The 22,495-nt window shown below is 39.5% G+C and overlaps 1 long non-coding RNA gene across 1 annotated transcript; it reads right to left on the bottom strand.

Annotated features, from left to right (window-relative positions):
- Positions 1 to 6,168: 6,168 nt before the first annotated feature.
- LOC115416034 (uncharacterized) lies at positions 6,169 to 22,254 on the bottom strand. The gene is made up of 3 exons (XR_003934898.1): positions 22,239 to 22,254; positions 17,475 to 17,603; positions 6,169 to 6,201 (listed from the first exon to the last, which is right to left on the bottom strand). It is a non-coding gene; the product is annotated as an uncharacterized LOC115416034 (long non-coding RNA).
- Between the last annotated feature and the right edge of the window lie 241 nt (positions 22,255 to 22,495).

Below are 22,495 nucleotides of genomic sequence, written 5' to 3'. Positions count from 1 at the left end.
ACAGCTGCACACTTATTACAGCTGCACACTTATAACAGCTGCACACTTATAACAGCTGCACACTTATTACAGCTGCACACTTATAACAGCTGCACACTTATTACAGCTGCACACTTATAACAGCTGCACACTTATAACAGCTGCACACTTATTACAGCTGCACACTTATTACAGCTGCACACTTATAACAGCTGCACACTTATTACAGCTGCACACTTATAACAGCTGCACACTTATTACAGCTGCACACTTATAACAGCTGCACACTTATTACAGCTGCACACTTATAACAGCTGCACACTTATTACAGCTGCACACTTATTACAGCTGCACACTTATAACAGCTGCACACTTATAACAGCTGCACACTTATTACAGCTGCACACTTATAACAGCTGCACACTTATTACAGCTGCACACTTATAACAGCTGCACACTTATTACAGCTGCACACTTATAACAGCTGCACACTTATTACAGCTGCACACTTATAACAGCTGCACACTTATAACAGCTGCACACTTATTACAGCTGCACACTTATAACAGCTGCACACTTATTACAGCTGCACACTTATTACAGCTGCACACTTACAACAGCTGCACACTTATAACAGCTGCACACTTATAACAGCTGCACACTTATTACAGCTGCACACTTATTACAGCTGCACACTTACAACAGCTGCACACTTACAACAGCTGCACACTTATAACAGCTGCACACTTATAACAGCTGCACACTTATTACAGCTGCACACTTATTACAGCTGCACACTTATAACAGCTGCACACTTATAACAGCTGCACACTTATTACAGCTGCACACTTATAACAGCTGCACACTTATTACAGCTGCACACTTAGTAGAGCTGCACGCTACCACAAGTCTGTCACGGCCAAGCAAATCCAACAGCGGAACAGTCAGTCTGATAGAAAAGGAGTTTCGTTCTCTGTCAACAATAGAACATGTGCTGTTAATAAATGTTTGTAAAGTCCAATGCAATAAGCAAAACATCATCTAAAAATACAAAAGAATGAAGAGGGAAACATGTAAAACATGCAGGATACTGGCCCTCCAGGACCAGGACGGCCCACCCTTGCTCTAGACCCTCCAGGACCAGGACGGCCCACCCTTGCTCTAGACCCTCCAGGACCAGGACGGCCCACCCCTGCTGTAGGCCAACCAAATGTCCTATTGTTTACTGTCACAGGACAAATGCTAACATGTGATTGGCTGTGTGGAAAAAGACACACCCATATTTGGTACCACCGTACTGTGGACGTAGACGCTGCCTTTTTAATATTCCTGCTTAATGCAATCACATATGCTACATTCAAAATAGTGTTTTGTTTTTTTTTTCTTTCATTGATGATAGATGTTCAACTGTGTGAACTCAGCCTCTGTATTTGTTTTTTTTCCTCTACTTGTTCCTTCAACCATCTTCTGTAAAAGGACAGCTCTTCAATATTACCCATGAACTTATTCATGTTTTTTGAACAGCAGTTAAAAACAGTAGTTCAGTTGTTTCTTCTTATGATTAAAAACATGCCCTTTGTTCAGAGCCTCCATCTGTACCAGACAGGATCTGGGTCTGACCATAAACAGTCTGTGTATCCACCTGCAGTCAAATGGGCTAACACATTAATGTTCTCAATGTGCTGTAGAAATTTCCAGAGAATCCTCCTAAACCTGGAATAATATCAAATACCACATGTTCTAATCAGAAAAAAGGCCTAATTCAACAAATGTGCTGTTTACATGACACCTGTCACATTCAGAATAACAGTGAAACATTAGTGTGAATGTAAATGTATTCGATGAGCTGAAGGGGGCATGTGGTTCAGAATGACCAGAGAACCAGACTGCAGGATAGTGAGCAGTTTAAGTCATATACTGAGGACAGGACAAACCAGTGGACATGAAACAGTAACAGAGAACACTACATCCATAGATCCAGATGATTTCAAACCAGTGATGAGCTTCTGTCAAATACAAACCACAGAACAAACCAGTGGACATGAGCGGTGCACATGGATTCAACAGGAACAGAGGATTCCACAACCACAGATCCAGATGATTTCAAACATGTGAAGAGCTTCTGTCATATACTAAGGACAGGACAAACCAGTGAACATGAGCTCTAAACAGGAACAGAGAATTCTACAACCCAGATCCAGATGATTTCAAACATGCTCAACATTCACACTTACATTACACATGTATACTTCCTTCTCTCCCTGTGCTTGAAAAAGAATAAACAGAAGGATGTTCTTACCCCCTCATCATTACACAACAGAAGTACAAAACAATACAGATAGATTTATTTCTTTAAACACTACCGTTAGTGTTGTGGATTAAATTGTTTTTCCTCATCCCTATACATTAAAAAAACAGACCCCTGTACTGAAACTCATCCTTTTTAGTTGTTCTGACACAACACAAAAAGGCGAGTCGAGTCAAGCCGGGACCACGTAGCGGAAACACAGCATAAGCCTCCTGTTGTTTATGCAGCTAATTTTCCTCTTCCCTACCTTCAGAAACTTTCATTTGAGGGGGCAGGATGTTTGTTTACCTCCCCCCCAGAACCGGGCCAGGATCGGCCCGATCCCATGACTAAATCCGATCTGATCTTCTAAAAAATGCCAGTTGGACAGCCGGTACTTTAGATGGGATCGGGACATCCCTTCCTAAAATCAGCTTTTTGGACAACTGTGAAAAATCAGCATTGCTGCTGCTTGGAAAACTTCTGAGGTGATATTTGCAGGTCAGTATTTGCATGTTTGTGTCAATTCTTCCTCACGTCCCCAGTGTGTAAAGGTCAGTGAACAGTAAACATCGTACATAGTCCAATAACTGCCTCTGACGACAGTCTTCCAACCGCACGGTCTTCATCCACAAATACCAACTCTCCACACGTCTCTGCAGACGTCCACACGAGTCCCCCTTCCAAACAGTCTGTGTTCCGGCCCAGTTGATGTGTGACCAAATACAGACAGATCTGGCTGGTGCCGCTCTCTGAGGGAAAATCATCCACAGCTCGAACTGACCGAGTGACAACCTGCAACTGCTGGGCTGGACGCAACCGCTGAGGCTGAGTGAACACAGCCAGATTTACACAACCGAATTAAGCATCCCACTTATCCAACCCTGAAACTCTGCAGAGCTAGAGCCACTTTTTTCAATCCTACTGGGAAAGTCATTCAACATGCAGGACTTTCTGTGACCTTTCCGCAGTTCAGTGGAAGGTCCAACCAGTGCTTCAGCCGGTTTACCAGCCTTTGCTACACATACATTTTAGGATTTGTTTTAAAATTCTTTTATTTACTTTTAAATCCCTAAATGGTCTTGCCCCACCCTACCTCTCTGAGCTGCTGCAGCTTTATATACCCCCCACTCTCTAGGGTCAGCTGACCAACTGCTCCTGAGTGGACCAAAAACTATGCATTAGTTCAGGGGTCAGTGTGCCTTTGCACCAGTTCAGGGGTCAGCGTGCCTTTGCACCAGTTCAGGGGTCAGCGTGCCTTTGCACCAGTTCAGGGGTCAGTGTGCCTTTGCCCAGTTCAGGGTCAGCGTGCCTTTGCACCAGTTCAGGGGTCAGCGTGCCTTTGCACCAGTTCAGGGGTCAGTGTGCCTTTGCACCAGTTCAGGGGTCAGCGTGCCTTTGCACCAGTTCAGGGGTCAGCGTGCCTTTGCACCAGTTCAGGGGTCAGCGTGCCTTTGCACCAGTTCAGGGGTCAGCGTGCCTTTGCCTCTGCCTCTCCATATCAGAAATGCCTCCTCCGTCTGTTTCATTCAAATGGCTGGGCTGTGGGTTTTATTGTTAATCCATTCTTCAAACCATTTTTTTCTCCTTGGCCTTTGAAAACCATGTGAGATGTCTGAATATACTATCTTTATTCTATTGTTTTATTTGGTATTGTGTATTGTTCGTATTTATCTATTTATTATTTATTTTTGTTGTTTTTACTTGTATGGCTTTTTAATCTATTCTTGTATTTTATTCTTTTATTTGGGTTTTATTTATTCTTCTGTATAGCACTTTTTGTTTTTTGTACAGTTTCGGTCCTTTAAATCTATTCTGTATTTTATCTTCTATTTTGGGTTTTAATTTTCTTCTGTACAGCACTTTGGTCCACTGCAGTTGTTTAAAGTGCTTTACAAATAAAGTTGGACTGGACTGTTTGAGACTCAAACTGAGATAAAGAACTGGTCCTAAAGCAACACAGACTGTTTCAGCCTTCAAACTCTATTTTTAATGTCATTTTGGTGATACAACGACTCACAGTAGGTTTAATTTCACTTTCTTTGTCACTTCAGAGTGTCTGTCTTCTGCAACTTCTGGGTTCAGGTCTGTACCCCTACCAGGGGCGCCGTACAAATTATGGGGCCCGTGAAAGCATAATCATTCTGAACCTTACAGAAATGGACTATCTTATCAATATGTTGGACTGGGTGGGGGGGTATGTACGTGGAGGTGTGGTCCGTAAATAAAATCAACCCTAACCCATTCTCCATGATACTGATATTGATGATGATACTATTGGCAGGGGCGCCACTACCAACTGTGGGCCCCATGCAAGGTTCTAACAGTTTGGATTTTTCATTATAGTTTAGTTTGATCAAGTTTTTTTTTCTCTAATTCAGTTAGTTTCAATTAGTTTTTTAGAGCAGGATTGCTAGATGCTTAGTATTAATTTTTTTTTTTAATATCTTTTCTCTTCTTCTCTGTGCTCCTATTCAAATCAATCCCAGACAGGACTCTGCTGCTTTAGTCTCCATGTTTCCAGGTAGAGTGGGGACCAGAACGACTGGAAACCACAAGTGACGGAGCAAAAAGTGTCGTATGGAGACAGCACAGAAAACTGAGAGAGACAAAGAAATGCATTTACCATCAATCTGACATTGACAAAGACGAAAACGAAGGGAATTTGATCCAGAATTTTATCTGTTTTAGTTAGTTTAGTAAACACACAATACAGTTTCAGTTAGTTATGTTTTTTTTTTCCTTTTAACTATAGTTTTTAATTTCAGTTAATGAAAATGTTTTTTCAATTCTAGTTTTGGTCATTTCGTTAGTTTCGTTAAACGAGTAATAACCTGGGCTCCATGAAAAGTAACGTTATAGACTCTTTCTAAAATCAGTATCTTGGTGATCTGTCCAGAGTAAGGTGGGGGGGGTGGGGGGTGGGGGGGGGGGTGTGGTGCCTAGTGTGAAAATGAAACTAAAACTTACCTTGTTTTCAACGTCCAACTCCGGACCTCTATGCCTCTCTTACACAACAGATCTTACAGTGAACCCCCCCCACTGGTCTATGCATGTGTCTAATGCTGGGCCCCCTGAATCTGTCATGTTAACCCCCCCCGCATCTTCCCCAGACTATAAGTGGTGAACCACACATAAAACTCAGACTGTTCCTGTTGGAACCGTACACACACGTGTGTCTGATGAATAAACATGAAAAAGCCTCATTTATTTAGTATTAGATGGATGGTGACAGGAGCTGTCAATCAAAATGGATGGTGTGTGTGTGTGGTGTGTGGGTGTGTGTGTGTGTGTGTGTGTGTGTGTGTGTGTGTGTGTGTGTGTGTGGTGTGGTGATGGGGGGGTGAGAACCAAGTGGACATTATCTACGACACCTCAAAGTGCAAACAAAAGCAAATTCTGTCCATAAATTATTTATCAGATCATTCATCCATTCAGTCTCTATCCTCTTCATCCATCCATCCATCCTTTCCTCCACTCCCGTACCTTCCTCCTGCTCATCTCCCTTCTCCTCCCCCCTTTCATCCCTCCTTCAGATCCCTCCTGTCTATAAATCCTCGTCCACACAGCCCATCCATCTGTTTAAGTGTTCCCATTCTGTCTTCATCCGTTCCCATTCCTCTGTCTTCATCCTATCCCATTCCTCTGTCTTCATCCTTCCCTCCTTCATCTCCTAACCAGTCCCTGTACTTCATCCATCATCCTTCTGCCTCTGTCATTAGCTTTGTTACCTTTTTTTTATGGAATTTTAACGTTCGTGGCACATTGTGTGTTTTGGCCTTTTGTGGAGGCGTTCCACTGATAAGAGCTCATTTCCTGGTGAATTCCTAAATGAGCTGTCCTCATCCTTCAGCTCTTACCTGGTTTCCGGCCAGCAGCACAGTTCTGGTGCGGGGACTGGTTCGATATGGAATAGTGGCTCCCTTTGGCGGAGACTAAAGACAGAGAACACAACACAGCAGGATTGAAAAAGGGAAAGACCGGAGAAAAAAAACATATTACTAGTAGGGATGGAACCCATATGAAAATTTCATATCACGGTTACTGTGACCAAAATTATCACAGCTATCGTTATTATCATGGTATTGTTGAAATTGTGCTCAAATGTTCAAAAAGTACTGATACACACACTGAAATAATTTAACCAAGTTGCATTAAATAAATAAATAAAATAACAGTCCCAATGTCCCTTCTGTGTCAGAAACATTCAAATATTAACCCTTAGTGGTCTGAGTCTATTTTGTCCGTTTTTCAGTCCTTTTGATTTGGCCTTTATATACTATATAAACAAATGTTTACTATACCCATGTTTGGGATCTGTTTTTTCAGCACAACTTCATCTGTATCATCTCTCTATTATTATTTTCACTTTAACCTACTATAAAAACACAAAAGGACCAAAAAACACAAAAAAAATATGTAAAATCCGATTTGAAAAATGTATATAATTTTATTGCATAAATAACACACAGATGTTTAACGAACCTTTTCAAAGACTTTAAAAGTGAATATTGGTTCCAAATATTAGGGACAGAAAATTAAAATGGTAATAAATTAAAACTATGCTCAAATCTTTCACATTAAAGCAGATCTTTACATAGGGTTTTCTCCTGAAAAGTGCAGTAATCAAACACAGTTATCATGAGAATTAGAATTTAAAACAGTAATACTAACTGTCTGCGATTTTTACAGCGGTTTATTGTTATACTGGTAACGGTTATGTCCCTAATTTCTAGTGAATAAATGTTAATATTCTTAGTGCCCATTCCCTTGAACGGTACTAAATAGCAGAGGGAGTGGAGGTATTTACTTCCAGTGTTTCTCCAAGGGGACTTTCCCAATTTAAACATCTAACCGTGTTTTTTTTTTTTTTTTCAGCTTTTATTCTCTGCCAACACAAACCCAGTGTGAACGCCTGCAGCGGTGAAGCACAACTCACCAAAACGAAATCTGACAAACAGGGACACAAAGAAACAGACAGAACACACAGAAATGACATTAGTTTGGTTTTCTTCTGTCTTTTTTTTTTCTTGTATCTTTCTTGATCTTTTCCTAACCTTTAAACCTTGTATTTAAAAAGATAACACATGTAAAATACAGGCTCCTATTATAACCAGTGTATTCTATGGAAATGGTTGACAGTCCAGTTTTATATGTAAAACAAACACTATTTATTTATGGCCAGTTCTCAACATTAATGTTTATATTTAGCAGAAAACCTGCTAAATTCAGGGATTCAAGGAGACTTTATTACTGTTCCAAACAAGTACATTGTACATGAGAGGAACAAAATTAGCTGCAGAAGTCACAACACCAGGATAAGAATCACTTTAAAAATACGGAAATACATAAAAAAACATGTGGTTCCAGGCCCCTCGCACGTATTGTAGCTTATATATATATATATATATATATATCTCATATATTACCGGTATATATCCTTATTTGTTGTGCATATTTCTCATCTGTGGTATAGAATTAGCTTTTGTACATATCAGTAGTTTTAGTAGTACTTTAGTAGCATATTTAATATTTGATCCTGTATCTTTCTGCACATGCCCACATTTTTTCAGTATTTTGTGTCATATTTTTATAGTCTTTTTTTTGCACCACTTGTTTTTGCTGCTAAACTGATGTTCATTGCTCCTGTGACAGTGACAATAAAGATGCATTCTATTGTAATAACACTGATAAATGGGTCATAATTATAATGTTAACTGAGCAGAAAAGCTTGGACAACAGCATTATTATTTTTTAATGACAAGATATATAATATCTCTCTAAAAGGGCACATATCAAATTCAGATCACCCAGATAACCAGAACCAGAACAAGTGGTTCCAGGCACAACAAGCCTCACCCCTCACATGTATTGTTTCTTATTTTGTCATCGTTCCAGCTGATGTCATCATGTTCTATGCATGTGCTGATGTCATATCAGTTGCCTCTATATATGGCCAAGTTTGAAGTAAATTGAAACAAATGCATGTTTTTATAAACATTTGAAATTTTCACCCATTATAAGTAAATGGGGAAAAAAAAGATTTAAAAATTCATAAAAAAATTTAAACTTTGACCAACTATTTCCAAAATGTAATCACATCTCTCTGGGTCACTGGTAATCTATAAACCCAATTATGTATGAATTCAACCAATAGTTTGCTGCTAAAGACATGTGAAATTCTGCCTATTATAAAAAATAAACGGGAGAAAAAAAAGATTTTAAAAAATTCATTAAAAATTTGAACTTTGACCTACTTTTTCCAAAATGTAACCAAATCTATTCTGGGTCACTGGTAATTTGGTCTGAATTCAACCAGTAGTTTTGCTGCTAAAGTGTAAACAAACAAACAAACCAAACCAAAAACAATACCCTTACCTCCTCTTCCAGTGGGGTGGGGGTCATAAATAAATAAATGGAGCTTTAACAGTCTGTTTCTGTTTCTACAGAACAACATCAGCTCTTCTTCCCAGTCTTCTCCACATGATGTCACATGTTGTTTCATTTCCTCCTACAGTCCACTCATATTTGATTTCCTGTTTTCTTGTGTGTTGGATGCAACAGGGACACATGAGCAAAACCTGCAATTAGCAACAACCGGATCTGTCTTTTATTGTCACTCATATTCAAATATAGTTTTTTCTTTTGTTCAGACAAGGAATAGTTTTAGTTTTTAGATGTACCTGCTTGACAGTTTTCCACTGTGACGCCAGTCTTCCTCAGAAGTGTCATCCGACATGTAGCTGACGTGTCATTTATCAGCTGGTCGGCTCGACGGAACCAATCAGAGCCCTGTCGAGCCGACCTGTGGGCCTCCTCCTCCTTGGGTGGTCTGTGGAGGAGGAATCCAGGTGTGCAGAGGGTGTACGCCCCTCGTCCCGGTTTGATGGCGTCACTTGCCCGCTTCCTGATCTCTATTGCCTCCTTGATCCAACGTTTGAATTTGTTCGTTTCGGATGTTCTGATTGTGCCCTTGTCCCAGTCCATGATATGGTTCTGTCTTCTGCAGTGGTCCGTGATGGCCGATTTTAAGTTCTCCTGTTCTGCTTTTTCCTTTTGAGTCCGTGTGAATCTCCATATATATCAACATATCAACATATGAACAACAGATGGACAGAATGTGAGCAGACAGAAACACATGAAATACTGAAAAAAGACCCCACAGAAGAAAAGAAAAAGGACACTAAAAACACTACTGAACCACTACTGGAAAACAATAAAATAACACGGGACGCATATGACCACCTCATACCCACAGCTAACATCATCCCTCGATATACGGAACCCCCAAAATCCATAAAAAGGACCCCCCTCTACGGCCAGTAGTAGACAGCATCGGTTCTGTCACATACAATCTCTCAAAGCCATAGTAGAAATACTCAAACCCCTCCTAGGCACAACACAACACCACTGTAAGAATTCAAAACAACTAGCTCGAGAACTAAACAATATAACTGTAGAAAAAAAACCGAAATCCTCATTTCACACGATTCATATCCCTGTTCACCAAAACCCCCGTAGACCTCACACTACACATCGTACAAGAACGCTTAAACAAGACCGGACCCTCAAAAAAACGCACAAAGCATATCCACATTTCTACATTTCGTTGCCAAATCCACCTACTTTCAGTTCAAAAACATAATATACAGACAGAAAGAAGGCTTCGCTATGGGAGAACCCACTATCTGCAATCATGAGCAGTTTTTTCATGGAGGACCTGGAAACCAAAGCCATCCACACAGCACCCACCCCGTGCAAACCAATCACTGTAGACAACATTCCTGGAAAAAATAGAAACCGGACACACACAAGAACTCACAGACCACTTAAACACTATTGATAAAACTGGCAATATACAATTCACCCACGAAGAAGAAATAAACCGGACCATATCATTCCTGGACATGAACATCCACCACAGAGAAGACGGCAGCATTAAAATTACAGTTTACAGAAAACCCACACACACCAACCAGTACCTCCTCTGGACATCAGAACACCAGTACCTCCTCTGGACATCAGAACACCAGTACCTCCTCTGGACATCAGTACACCAGTACCTCCTCTGGACATCAGTACACCAGTACCTCCTCTGGACATCAGACACCAGTACCTCCTCTGGACATCAGTACACCAGTACCCCCTCTGGACATCAGTACACCAGTACCTCCTCTGGACATCAGTACACCAGTACCTCCCTCTGGACATCAGAACACCAGTACCTCCTCTGGACATCAGAACACCAGTACCTCCTCTGGACATCAGTACACCAGTACCTCCTCTGGACATCAGAACACCAGTACCTCCTCTGGACATCAGTACACCAGTACCTCCTCTGGACATCAGAACACCAGTACCTCCTCTGGACATCAGTACACCAGTACCTCCTCTGGACATCAGTACACCAGTACCTCCTCTGGACATCACAACACCAGTACCTCCTCTGGACATCAGTACACCAGTACCTCCTCTGGACATCAGAACACCCACAGCACACGAACTATCAGTCGTCAGAACACTATATGAACGAGCCACCATCATAACAGATGAACACGACAGACAGAGGAGGAAAAACATTATTCAACACACACTTACACTGTGTCAGTACCCCAAATGGACCATCAACAAAGGAAGACAACAATGTCAAAAAACAAAGACAAGAAGAGCCAGGACAACAAAACAAAACGCACAAAAAAGATCCCGATGATAAACCCAAAGATTCCTAACCATACCATACATCGGGGATAACAGAACCAATACAGAGGGTCATGAAAAAACACCACATCAACACTGTCATCAAAACCACACACGAAACTCCGCCAACTACTCAAACACCCTAAGGACAAAATAGCACCGGAACAGAAATTAATGTCATATACGAGATACCGTGCACATCATGCAACAAACGACATCGGGGAAACGGGACGATCATTCAACACAAGGAAAAAAGAACACCAAAAAGAATGCGAAAAGGAGACAGCGGGGAGATTTCACACGGACTCAAAAGTGAAAAGCCAGAACAGGAGAACTTAAAATCGGCCATCACGGACCACTGCAGAAGACAGAAACCATAATCATGACTGGGACAAGGGCACACTCAGAACATCCGAAACGAACAAATTCAAACGTTGGATCAAGGAGGCAATAGAGATCAGGAAGCGGGCGGAGTGACACCATCAACCGGGACGAGGGGGTGTACACACTCTGCACACCTGGGATTCCGCCTCCGCCACAGACCACCCAGGCGGAGGAGGCACGGTCGGCTCGACGGGCCTCTGATTGGCCGTCGAGCCGACCAGCTGATAAATGACATGCCAACAACACGTCGGATGACGCTTCTGAGGAAGACTGGCGTCACAGTGGAAACTGTTCAAGCAGGTAACATCTAAAAACTAAAAACTATTCCTTGTCTGAACAAAAGAAAAAAACTATATTTACATAAACAGAAGACAAAATGAACGTCTTTAGCCTCGTCACTCATATTCGGTAGATTAAAGTCGTCTTATTTGGAATCGGTGTCTGTCTGAATCACTCATGTGTGTGAACTGTGCCGATCATTGCCTCTCATGCCGAGTGCTGAATGCTTTTATTGCGCAGAAGTACTCCTGATGCCGTTTCATCGAACTGCGAACCGGAGCTGTTCGCTAAAGCGTTCGGCGGCGGCGGCCAAAGAGCGCACCTATGGAAAGACATTTGTTTCTTTATTCATCAATTAAAAGAATAGCTTTGCAACCAAAAAAGAGATTTGAGAGGCAAAAGACAGTAAGTGGACATCAAAAAAACCAGATCTTTGCTTATAACTCCGTCCTCTTTGCTTGTGACTTAAAATCTTTTGCTTGAAAATCACTCCTCTTTGCAACTTCACAAGTTTGCTTGTGAATTTAACTGCACTTAATGTGCGGGGCCTACGCTGAGGATAAGAGAAGAGTTTCTATTAGTAAATGACAGTTGTTCAAATGGACAGGATTTCATTTCTGTTCAACATGTTGATGCTCATATGAACTATGTTTTCAGCTCAAAAAATGAACCATTTCAGCACAATTAATGCTATATTTTCATTCACAAATGGACAATTCTGATTTGAACTGAATTCTCTGAAAACAAATCTTCTCTTCTTTGGATTCCCCAGTTTTTCTTTCCCAGATTCTCTCCTCCATATCACATGTTATTTGTACAGGTTCAATCTGGAGTATGGTGCTGATTCCATCCTGCTTCTGTTCCACCAATACATACATGAAGAATGGCACACAGCACTGTGTACATCAACACTTTTACAATAAGAAAGCATTTTAGACACAAAGAACAATTCTAGATTGTTCTTTCCTCTTTAGTCTGATGCTAAACTATCCAATAAATAATAGTGCTCCTAGTTTTTGCACAGGGATCATAGTGTAAACGCTGACATGGCTGGCAGAGCATCAGTATGATGGGATCCACAAACAACCATGTTCACATCCGTCAACATTTAATGAAGAAGAGCACAATTAGCAATAGGAAGTCTAGAAGTTTATTCCTAATAAAGTACTGGGACTGACCCAGAGCATCATGGGTAATGTCACGTCCGTCCACTGTCACGTCCGTCCACCAGCAAAAGTTTTCACATCCACGTGCTATTCCAAATCCAATATTTATGAAAATAGAGCTTCCACTGTCAAGAATATCAGTAGTCTGTGCACAAATGGATTAGCATTATTTACACACACTTCTATGACTTAGGACAACTGTTTTGGACAAACATGGACACTCATTTGACCCCCCTGAGGACATTTTAGCTGATAAGCAAAATGATCTTTTTTTGCCACTTACTGTCTTTTGCTCTCAAATATCTTTTTTTTTTGGTTGCAAATCTATTCTTTTTTGACTGATGAATAAAGAAAACAAATGGCTCTCCATACTCATTTTCCCCCACGTCAAATCCTAATTATTCCAGCTGGTGACTGATGATGAAATAAACACGCTAATGTGAAGTTTTACACCAGAACAGTTGAAGCTTCCTGAATACAGATGACACTAGCGCACAGGGTTTGAGATTCTTTTGAACCTTTATCTCTTCAAGGGTCAGGGCGTGTCCTATCGATCCCCAGCATGCATTGTGTGGAAGGTTTGGAGACAACAGTCCGTCAGAGGGTGAACGCAGATCAAAAAGACTTTTATTCAGATCAAACACAGATAGAAGTTCACCTCAGCAGAGTAAACTCCTTTTATTGCAGCAGCTCTTAAAAGTGAATGAGTTTGGCTCAGGTCAGCGTTTTTGATTTCCTTTCTTTCTTTTACTCGTCCTTTTCTCACCCCAGATTAAGGTGCTCAGAATACCAATGAGCCCTCGCAGCCTTTGAATTCACACCGCTTCTGCTTCTAATCTCCAGACTTAGTTCAACTTAATGACTGCTGCTTCTGATTAATTAGAATAAAATCATACATTACAGACGTCCGTGTGAGAATGTTGAAGATTATTGGAAAGGTGGACGGCTTTAAAAAAAAAAGAAAAAAAGCTCTGATGTTGGTCTAAATTAGAGCGCACACAGGTAACTTCCATGTTTTTTCTTCTTTTTTTTTTTTGAAACGACTATAATATTTAAAGAAATCACCTCTGCGGCTCTGCTCATTGGTGTCATATCTAAAATTAGCACCCGGTTGCATCAGAGAAAACGTCTCACTTGTCACTGGGTGTGATCATAACAGATGGATCAGACCTGATATGAAGCTCCTGTTTGTTCTGCTACATTTGCCATCGCTGCCCCTACAGTAAACGTTGTAACGTAAAGGTTTCTTAAATAATGGTGGAGAAACTTGGATTAAATGAAAATGCAACAACGGCCGTAGTTCAAATAGATGCCAGGCACGTAAATGATGGATCCCTGGGAGAACAGAGTGTGGATGTGATCTGTCAGAATCATTGTCTACCTACAACAGATGGCGGCAGATCACAGAACTTATTTCGGAGTTATTAATATGAAGTGCAGATCCTGTGGCTGTTCCTGTTGTCATAACAACAACCCCATACAGGCATCGACGAGCAAATGAAAGGAGAACCAGTGTCAGAACTCAGAGCTCCTCCTTCACCCTGAACTCTGTGCATGGTGTGGATCCACTCTGTCTGTTTTAAATCCAACAGTTTCCAGGTTGTTTCCATACCAGAAACAGTTGAATCTGGTCCCAGTCATGTGTCTGTCCAATTAGATTCAATTCACATCAATATTAGTTGAGTTCTAATTTTAAATGTGTGGGAAAATGGGATGTTCCAGTGTTCAGTGTAAATGTCCACAGAGTCCACATTCCACAGTGGATGTGGACAATTTGGTTCCACATACAAGAGATTGTTCTAAGCTACAGGTGGATCCAACTGGAGGAGAATCGGAGTCGATTAGAATTTCTGAAAATGTCTCAATGATGACAAATGGAAAACTGTAGATGTTGTGACCTTGCTGTGACCTTGACTTTGTCCTACTGGGACCAAATGGACTGGGTTGGTCCCAGGGCCCATAGCGCCTATCTGTGGGGGAAAGATCTGGGGAAAGAGTGTGTGGAAGAGTTTTACCACTAAAGATGGAACAAACAAAAATAAACAAACACACACAGAAAAGCAAAGTAATCAATAATGCAGCTCCCCCCCCCCCCGGCCGGGGTAAAAACAACATAAACTGTCCTGAGTAAAGGTGTTGGACAATTCCAAAAGTGCCACCAACAACTTCAGGAGTTCTTTGGTGTTTTATTGTACCATCTGAAAAAACGGATTAAAAAAACATTCAAGGGTACTGATGGTGGACGACGATTGTGGAAATAGGTGGCTCCATAGGGTGTTCAGTTGCTGCCCCCCCCCCCCCAACACACACACAACGACACACACAAGCACACACAAAAGGGAAGGAAGGGTACTGTTTTGGTTTGGGTTGTTACTTTGTTTACACTTTAGCAGCAAAACTAGTGTTGGAATTCATACGCAAATTGTGGTTCATAGATTACCACTGACCCAGAACAGATCTCACTTCATTTTGTGAAAAGTAGGTCAAAGTTTAAATTTTTAGGATTTTTTTTTTTTTAGATCTTTTTTTTCCCTTTTTTTCCCCATTTACTTATGATGGGTGAAAATTCACATGTCTGTAGCAGCAAAACTATTGGTTGAATTCACACTACATTGGGTTTATAGATTGCCACTGACCATGAGTAGAAGTGATTATATTTTGGTAAAAGTAGGTCAAAGTTACATTTTTTTAATTAATTTTTAATATCTTTTTTTCCTCCCTTTTACTTATAATGGGCAAAATTTCAAATGTCTATAAAAACATACATTTTGTTTTAATTTCCCTCAAACTTGGTCACTATATAGAGACAACTGATATGACATCAGCACATGCATAGACATGATGACATCAGCTGGATCCATGACAAAATAAGATACAATATGTGTGAGGGGCGGGGCTTGTTGTGCCTGGAACCACTTGATTTTTTTTTTTTTTTTTTTTAGATATCCTTTAAAATTTTGCTGCAAACAAGTTACTTTTTGGTTAGTTTTCTCACATAATTAATGACTGTGGAAAAAATGCTAAACTTTTTCTACCTTTAAAACACAAGACTCTACAGACATGATGACATCAGCTGGATCGATGCCAAAATAAGATACAATACATGCTAGGGGCGGGGCTTGTTGTACCTGGAACCACCTGTTGGTTTGTTTGTTTACACTTTAGCAGCAAAACTATTGGTTAATCCAGACCAAACTGGGTTTATAGATTACCAGTGACCCAGAATAGATGTGGATACAACATCCATTTTGTTTTAATTTCCTTCAAAACTTGTCACATATATAGAGGCAACTGATATGACATTCAGCACATGCATACACATGATGACATCAGCTGGATCCATGACAAAATAAGTGGTTCCAGGCACAACAAGCCCCGCCCCTCGCACCATATTGTATCTTATTTTGTCATGGATCCAGCTGATGTCATCATGTCTATGCGTGAGCTGATGTCATATCAGTTGCCTCTATATATGTGACAAGTTTGAGGTAATTGAAACAAAATGTATGTTTTTATAAACATTTGAAATTTCACCCATTGGCGCACTGATGCACTGATAACTACACATCTGGTTCCATAGCTGTACACATTTATCAATATTCCTTACTGTTAAATCTATATCACACAGCCAATATTGCATGTGTGTGTATATATGTATATGCTTACATCCACACTTAAGCTTTGTGTGCATGCATAGGTGTATATATGTATGTATGTATATGTGTATATTCTGTAATGAACATCCTATTTATTCAACTGTATATTCAACTGTACATTCAATATTTAATTTAACCACCTTATTTGCACTAGTTGTACATAACTGCACTCATCTGTACATATTATTTACCTGTACATATGATATTTAACTGTATTATACTGCAGTTCTGCTATTTTGCACTTCTGATTGGATGCTAACTGCATTTCGTTACCCTGTATTTATACTGAGTAATGACAATAAAGTTGAATCTAATCTAATCTAATCTAATATAAGTAAATGAGAAAAAAAAAAAAAAATAAAAATTCCTAAAAAATGTGAACTTTGACCTACTTTTACCAAAATGTATCCACATCTATTCTGGGTCACTGGTAATCTATAAACCCAATTTGGTCTGAATTCAACCAGTAATTTTACTGCTGCTTTGCCCCTGGACCCCACGGACCCCTGCCATCTGGTAAGAGCCACCTACTTTTAACAAATAACCGTCTACTCTGAAAATGATTGAAACCCCTGCTTTTTATTTGGTCCATAAATTCATGACTCTTATCCAACATCGACATAAATAATGTGAAATATCTTTCCAATCACACACAAACAAACGCCGCTGCCTAAAAAAAACCCAGAGTCTTTAAATAGAAATGGTGTGAGAATCAGTGCAAATGAGTCATGCACAACTGAAAAACAGCCGGGGGGTAAATTGGACTCGTTTTCAGCTCTAATGCTAAATTAATGACAACCACAACCCAATTTTCTCAATAACAACAAACATATAAATTACATTCATTTCATATTGAAAGATAACTGAGAAGTAGTTCATATTTTCAGTCCAGAATCAAATCAAATAGTCTTGTTTTTTTCCTCCAAATGGAAAATGTTCCATGCAGAGATCATTTCAGAGCCTGTTCTTTGTGTTTTGGTTCAGAGTGGAATCCACATAGTTCTGGTGTTCTTCACACATACGTACCTCCAGGATCACAGTGCAGATGAGTTTCACACACTGGATGATGGCGTCCTGACTCCCTGATATCGTCACTTCTCTCTCTGTGGAGTTGGGGAGCAGGTCTCCTGCCACCTGCACCTGGGCACCTGTGGTCTGCAGCGAAAAATTCAACAAACAGGAGAGGAATGCAGTGCATTAGTGTTTTTATTGATTGATTGATTGATTGATTTATTTAAACATTTTCTTGTGTTACAGCTTTATTCCAAAATAGATTAAATTCATTTTAACCTCAGAATTCTAATTCAGAACACCTCATAATGACAAAATGAAAAAAGAACAAAAAATAAAGCACACAAATATAACAAGTACAATCCTGTTATTTATTCACAGTATTCACTCAATACTTTCCTGGCACACATTTGGTAACTACAGTGGCCCAGAGGTGCAACAGCTCAAAAATTATCCACTATAGAAAAAAAAGTACAGCCCAAAAAATTATCCACTGTAAGAAAAAAAAAGTACAGCCCAAAAAAATATCCACTGTAAGAAAAAAAAGTACAGCCCAAAAAAATATCCACTGTAAGAAAAAAAAGAGAACAGCCCAGAAAATTATCCACTGTAAGAAAAAAAGAGAACAGCCCAAAAAATTATCCACTGTAAGAAAAAAAAAGAGAACAGCCCAAAAAATTATCCACTATAAGAAAAAAGTACAGCCCCAAAAAAATTATCCACTATAAGAAAAAATAGAGAACAGCCCAAAAAATTATCCACTATAAGAAAAAAAAAGAGAACAGCTCAAAAAATTATCCACTATAAGGGAAAAAGGAGAACAGCTCAAAAAATTATCCACTATAAGGGAAAAAAGAGAACAGCTCAAAAAATTATCCAATATTAGAAAAAAAAAGATAGCAGCCCTACAAATTATCCACTATAAGAAAAAAAAAGACAACAGCTCAAAAAATTATCCACTATAAGAAAAAAAGAGAACAGCCCAAAAAATTATCCACTGTAAGAAAAAAGAGAACAGCTCAAAAAAATTATCCACTATAAGAAAAAAACAGAACAGCTCAAAAATTATCCATTATAAAAAAAAAAAACAGAACAGCTCAAAAAATTATCCACTATAAGAAAAAAAAGATAACAGCCCTACAAATTATCCACTATGAGGAAAAAAAGGAGAACAGACCAAAAAAATTATCCACTATAAGAAAAAAAAAAGAGAACAGACCAAAAAATTATCACTAGCCCCCAAAAATGATCCACCATGTATTTTTAAAATAACTTTATTTTTAGCTTACCGACCTCCGTTTCTGGTGGGTTACTTCATTAGCATTAGCCACATTAGCTGAAGACCTTAAAAATTTTCAGCTTATGCTTTTATTTTTTGTGGTGGCCTTAACCTTAAAGCAAGAGACCTTAAGTAAACAGTGCTCCCTTAATTGAAAAGGGGGGATGATGGCTTTTTATTCTTATAGGGATAATTTTTTGTGCTGGTGGATAATTTTTGGCTGTTCTCTTTTTTTTCTTATAGTGGATAATTTTGTGAAACTGTTGTCTTTTTGTCTTATATGGATAATATTTTGGGCTGTTCTCTTTTTTTTCTTATAGTGGATAATTTTTGGACTGTTCTCTTTTTTTTCTTATAGTGGATCATTTTTTTTGTGCTGGTGGTATTTTTGGGCTGTTTCTCTTTTTTCTTAGAGTATACATTTTTGGGCTGTCTTTTTTTTTTTTTTTTTTTTCTTATATGGATAATATTTTGGGCTGTTTGCACCTCTGGGCCACTGCAGGTAACATATAAATGGAAGGAAATCAGAATCAGAACACTGTATTAATTCCAGGTGGAAAATATTGGGTTTTACAGACACTCCATTTAAGTAGAATAAACATAAAAAATAAGCAGGAAAAAATTATCAATACAACAGAAAAGAAAAATACATAAATATATATAAGGATCTAAATATACAAACATATATGTGTGTTTTTGTGAAACTGGTCCTAAAACAGGACAGAGGGGTTAAAAATTCAAACCAGATGTAGACGAATGTTCTGAAGCAGGTTTGGAAGAACTTTGGGTCTATTTAAAAAATAAATATTTACTGAGATAAAAGAGAAACTATTTTTCGGATAAAACGCATTTTTATTTTATTTTACATTATATTTAATAAAAAAATCCACGTGACATGGTCAAAAGGACACGAAAATTACACACTACTATTTTTTTTTAATATCTCTTTATTCTCTCACTGGTGCATTTTGGGAATTGATCTAATTATTCAAGGCAGAGTGTTTAAAAAAAATGACCACTGTTGCAAATCATTTGCGATTTCTTAGTGTTTAAATGTTCAGGTTCTGTATGTAACCCCAGTGGACACGATGGGTTCCAGCCCAAACCTGGAATGAGACTCAGACTGAACCAAACCCACATGTGTGGATTAGAAAACCCACTAGGATCCACACATTGAACACAGTGTCTGTATTTAGAGTCTATAGAAGAGCATTTACACACATGTTTACACAGCTAATGCACTGACACCTAGGCAGATTAATGTCCATATTTGGGTCCTATTTATGGACCCAATATTTGATTATAAATTCATTAATTATGGGATGGATCATTTCTCTGAGGTCATTATTAGGTCCATCCTGGGGTAAATCTGTCTACATTTACCTTTGATTATTGAGTCTAAACAGATGGAACAGTGACAGAAACTGAAATAAACCCAGTTTCAGAGAACCACCCATTTATAGCTCTAGACAGATAGATAGATAGATAGATAGATAGATAGATAGATAGATAGATAGATAGATAGATAGATAGATAGATAGATAGATAGATAGATAGATAGATAGATAGATAGACAGACAGATAGATCGATCGATCCTCTATTAAGACACATAATTAGTACAGTCATTTGTATATGTACTACACCAGGGGTCTGCAACCTGCGGCTCTGGAGCCACATGTGGCTCTTTCATCCTTCTGCTGTGGCTCTCTGTGGCTTTGGGAACATGAATAATTATACTTAATTTAATTTAAATGAATTTATTTTAGTTTGTTCTTTTTTTTAAATGTAATTCTAAATTTGAAAATTTTGGCGATCTTCAAAACGTTAAAGTAAACGTGTTTCATTTTTTTGTTGCTCAATAAATAATGGCAGAAGACTTAAACTGTCAGTTCCATTTGTTAGTGGGTGAGGATTAAACTTGTATTCTGATTAGTGATGTGTTTGTCATGAACGTAGCAGCTGTTAGAGCCGGCTCTGTCAAGTGAATGATAGGAGCCGGATCCTACCTGGGAGACAGAGACACTTTTTTCTCTATTTTTTTCTGTTCAGGCTGCACATATTTGCTCTACTGCATTGTGTCTACTGAACTGACCACAGCTGTCTGTGCACTGTCCAGTGCTGAACCTGTTCAAAACGAACAGGAAACTGTAGCGCTGTCCAGTGCTGAACCTGTTCAAAACACACAGGAAACTGTAGCGCTGTCCAGTGCTGAACCTGTTCAAACGAACAGGAAACTGTAGCGCTGTCCAGTGCTGAACCTGTTCAAAACACACAGGAAACTGTAGCGCTGTCCAGTGCTGAACCTGTTCAAAATGAACAGGAAACTGTAGCGCTGTCCAGTGCTGAACCTGTTCAAAACACACAGAAAACTGTAGCGCTGTCCAGTGCTGAACCTGTTCAAAACACACAGGAAACTGTAGCGCTGTCCAGTGCTGAACCTGTTTAAAACACACAGGAAACTGTAGCGCTGTCCAGTGCTGAACCTGTTCAAAACGAACAGGAAACTGTAGCGCTGTCCAGTGCTGAACCTGTTCAAAACACACAGGAAACTGTAAGCGCTGTCCAGTGCTGAACCTGTTCAAGAGGAACAGGAAATCGTAGCGCTGTCCAGTGCTGAACCTCATACGGGTATTTTTTTTAAAATTTTTATTATTTAGGTATTGTCATCTGTCGGTCGTCCATCTGTCCGTCCATCTGTCCAAAAACTTTGCCATGCACTAATAAGTCAGGCCAGTGGGGGCAGTACGGCACCTGATAAGTGAGGCTGAGGGTTTTCAAGTGCGCGCACGTTCTGTTTTTTTATACATAGCATTAAGGTAAAAAAACGACACATGCAGCCTTATGTTCATTTCAGTTGTCAAAAGGGTTTTGTGGCTCTCAGTGTTTACTTTTCTGGGAAAAGTGGCTCTTTGAGTGTTTAAGGTTGCCGACCCCTGTACTAGACAATATATTATCAATATGATCATTAAAAAAATATACTGTATATAATTTATATAATTATAATAATATAAAGAATTAATTACAAAATGTCCCTAATAAGTGTTCAAATCTATAGTTGTGTGTAATTGACAGAAACATAAGAAGGGAAACCATGAAGGGCTTGTGTCCAGGTTCATCCATTTAACAGGAATATTAGTGACGTAGGCTCTAAGGTCATGTGCAGTTATTCTTAAGAAACACTTTTATTGTATTTGACTTAGTTTGAGTGTGTTGCCATGGAAACTAGTACATAAGCCACGGCTGTCAGATCTAATTAACATTCAGCCTTTTTTGACTGCGGTTGTTGAAATATTCAAGGTTTCATCTCCTTGGTTGTTAGAAGTTTAAAATAAGCTTTTGATTTGGGTTTTTTCTGCGTTTTTGGACACAGTCGGAGGTAACGGCATCTCTGTATTCATGCTCCTACAGCGGCGGCAGCCGGGATCCATGCAAACGCTTAAACACTGCTCCTACGGTACGTCAGCTGGGATGTATGTGTGCAAAACGCTCCAACACTGACCTCTCTGATCTCCTTGATTTGGATCCGCCTTTTCCGATGAGGGAGCCACACTGACTGGCAGGGATGACCAAGCGAAGAGTGACCGGAGGTTTACTGGACATGGTACCGTTGGCCACCAGGGCGGTCAAGTCCTGAGAGGAGAGAGAGAGAGAGAGAGAGAGAGAGAGAGCGAGCGAGAGAGGGCGAGCGGAAGTTTACTGGACATGGTACCATTGGCATTGATACTGTTGATTCTAAATTCATTAATTATGAGATGG

This window comes from Sphaeramia orbicularis, unplaced genomic scaffold (assembly GCF_902148855.1).
Source record: "Sphaeramia orbicularis unplaced genomic scaffold, fSphaOr1.1, whole genome shotgun sequence".
In the NCBI taxonomy this organism is placed as follows: Eukaryota; Metazoa; Chordata; class Actinopteri; order Kurtiformes; family Apogonidae; genus Sphaeramia; species Sphaeramia orbicularis.
The sequence above is the reverse complement of the archived record's forward strand: the minus strand, read 5'-3'. Positions and strand labels throughout refer to the sequence as shown.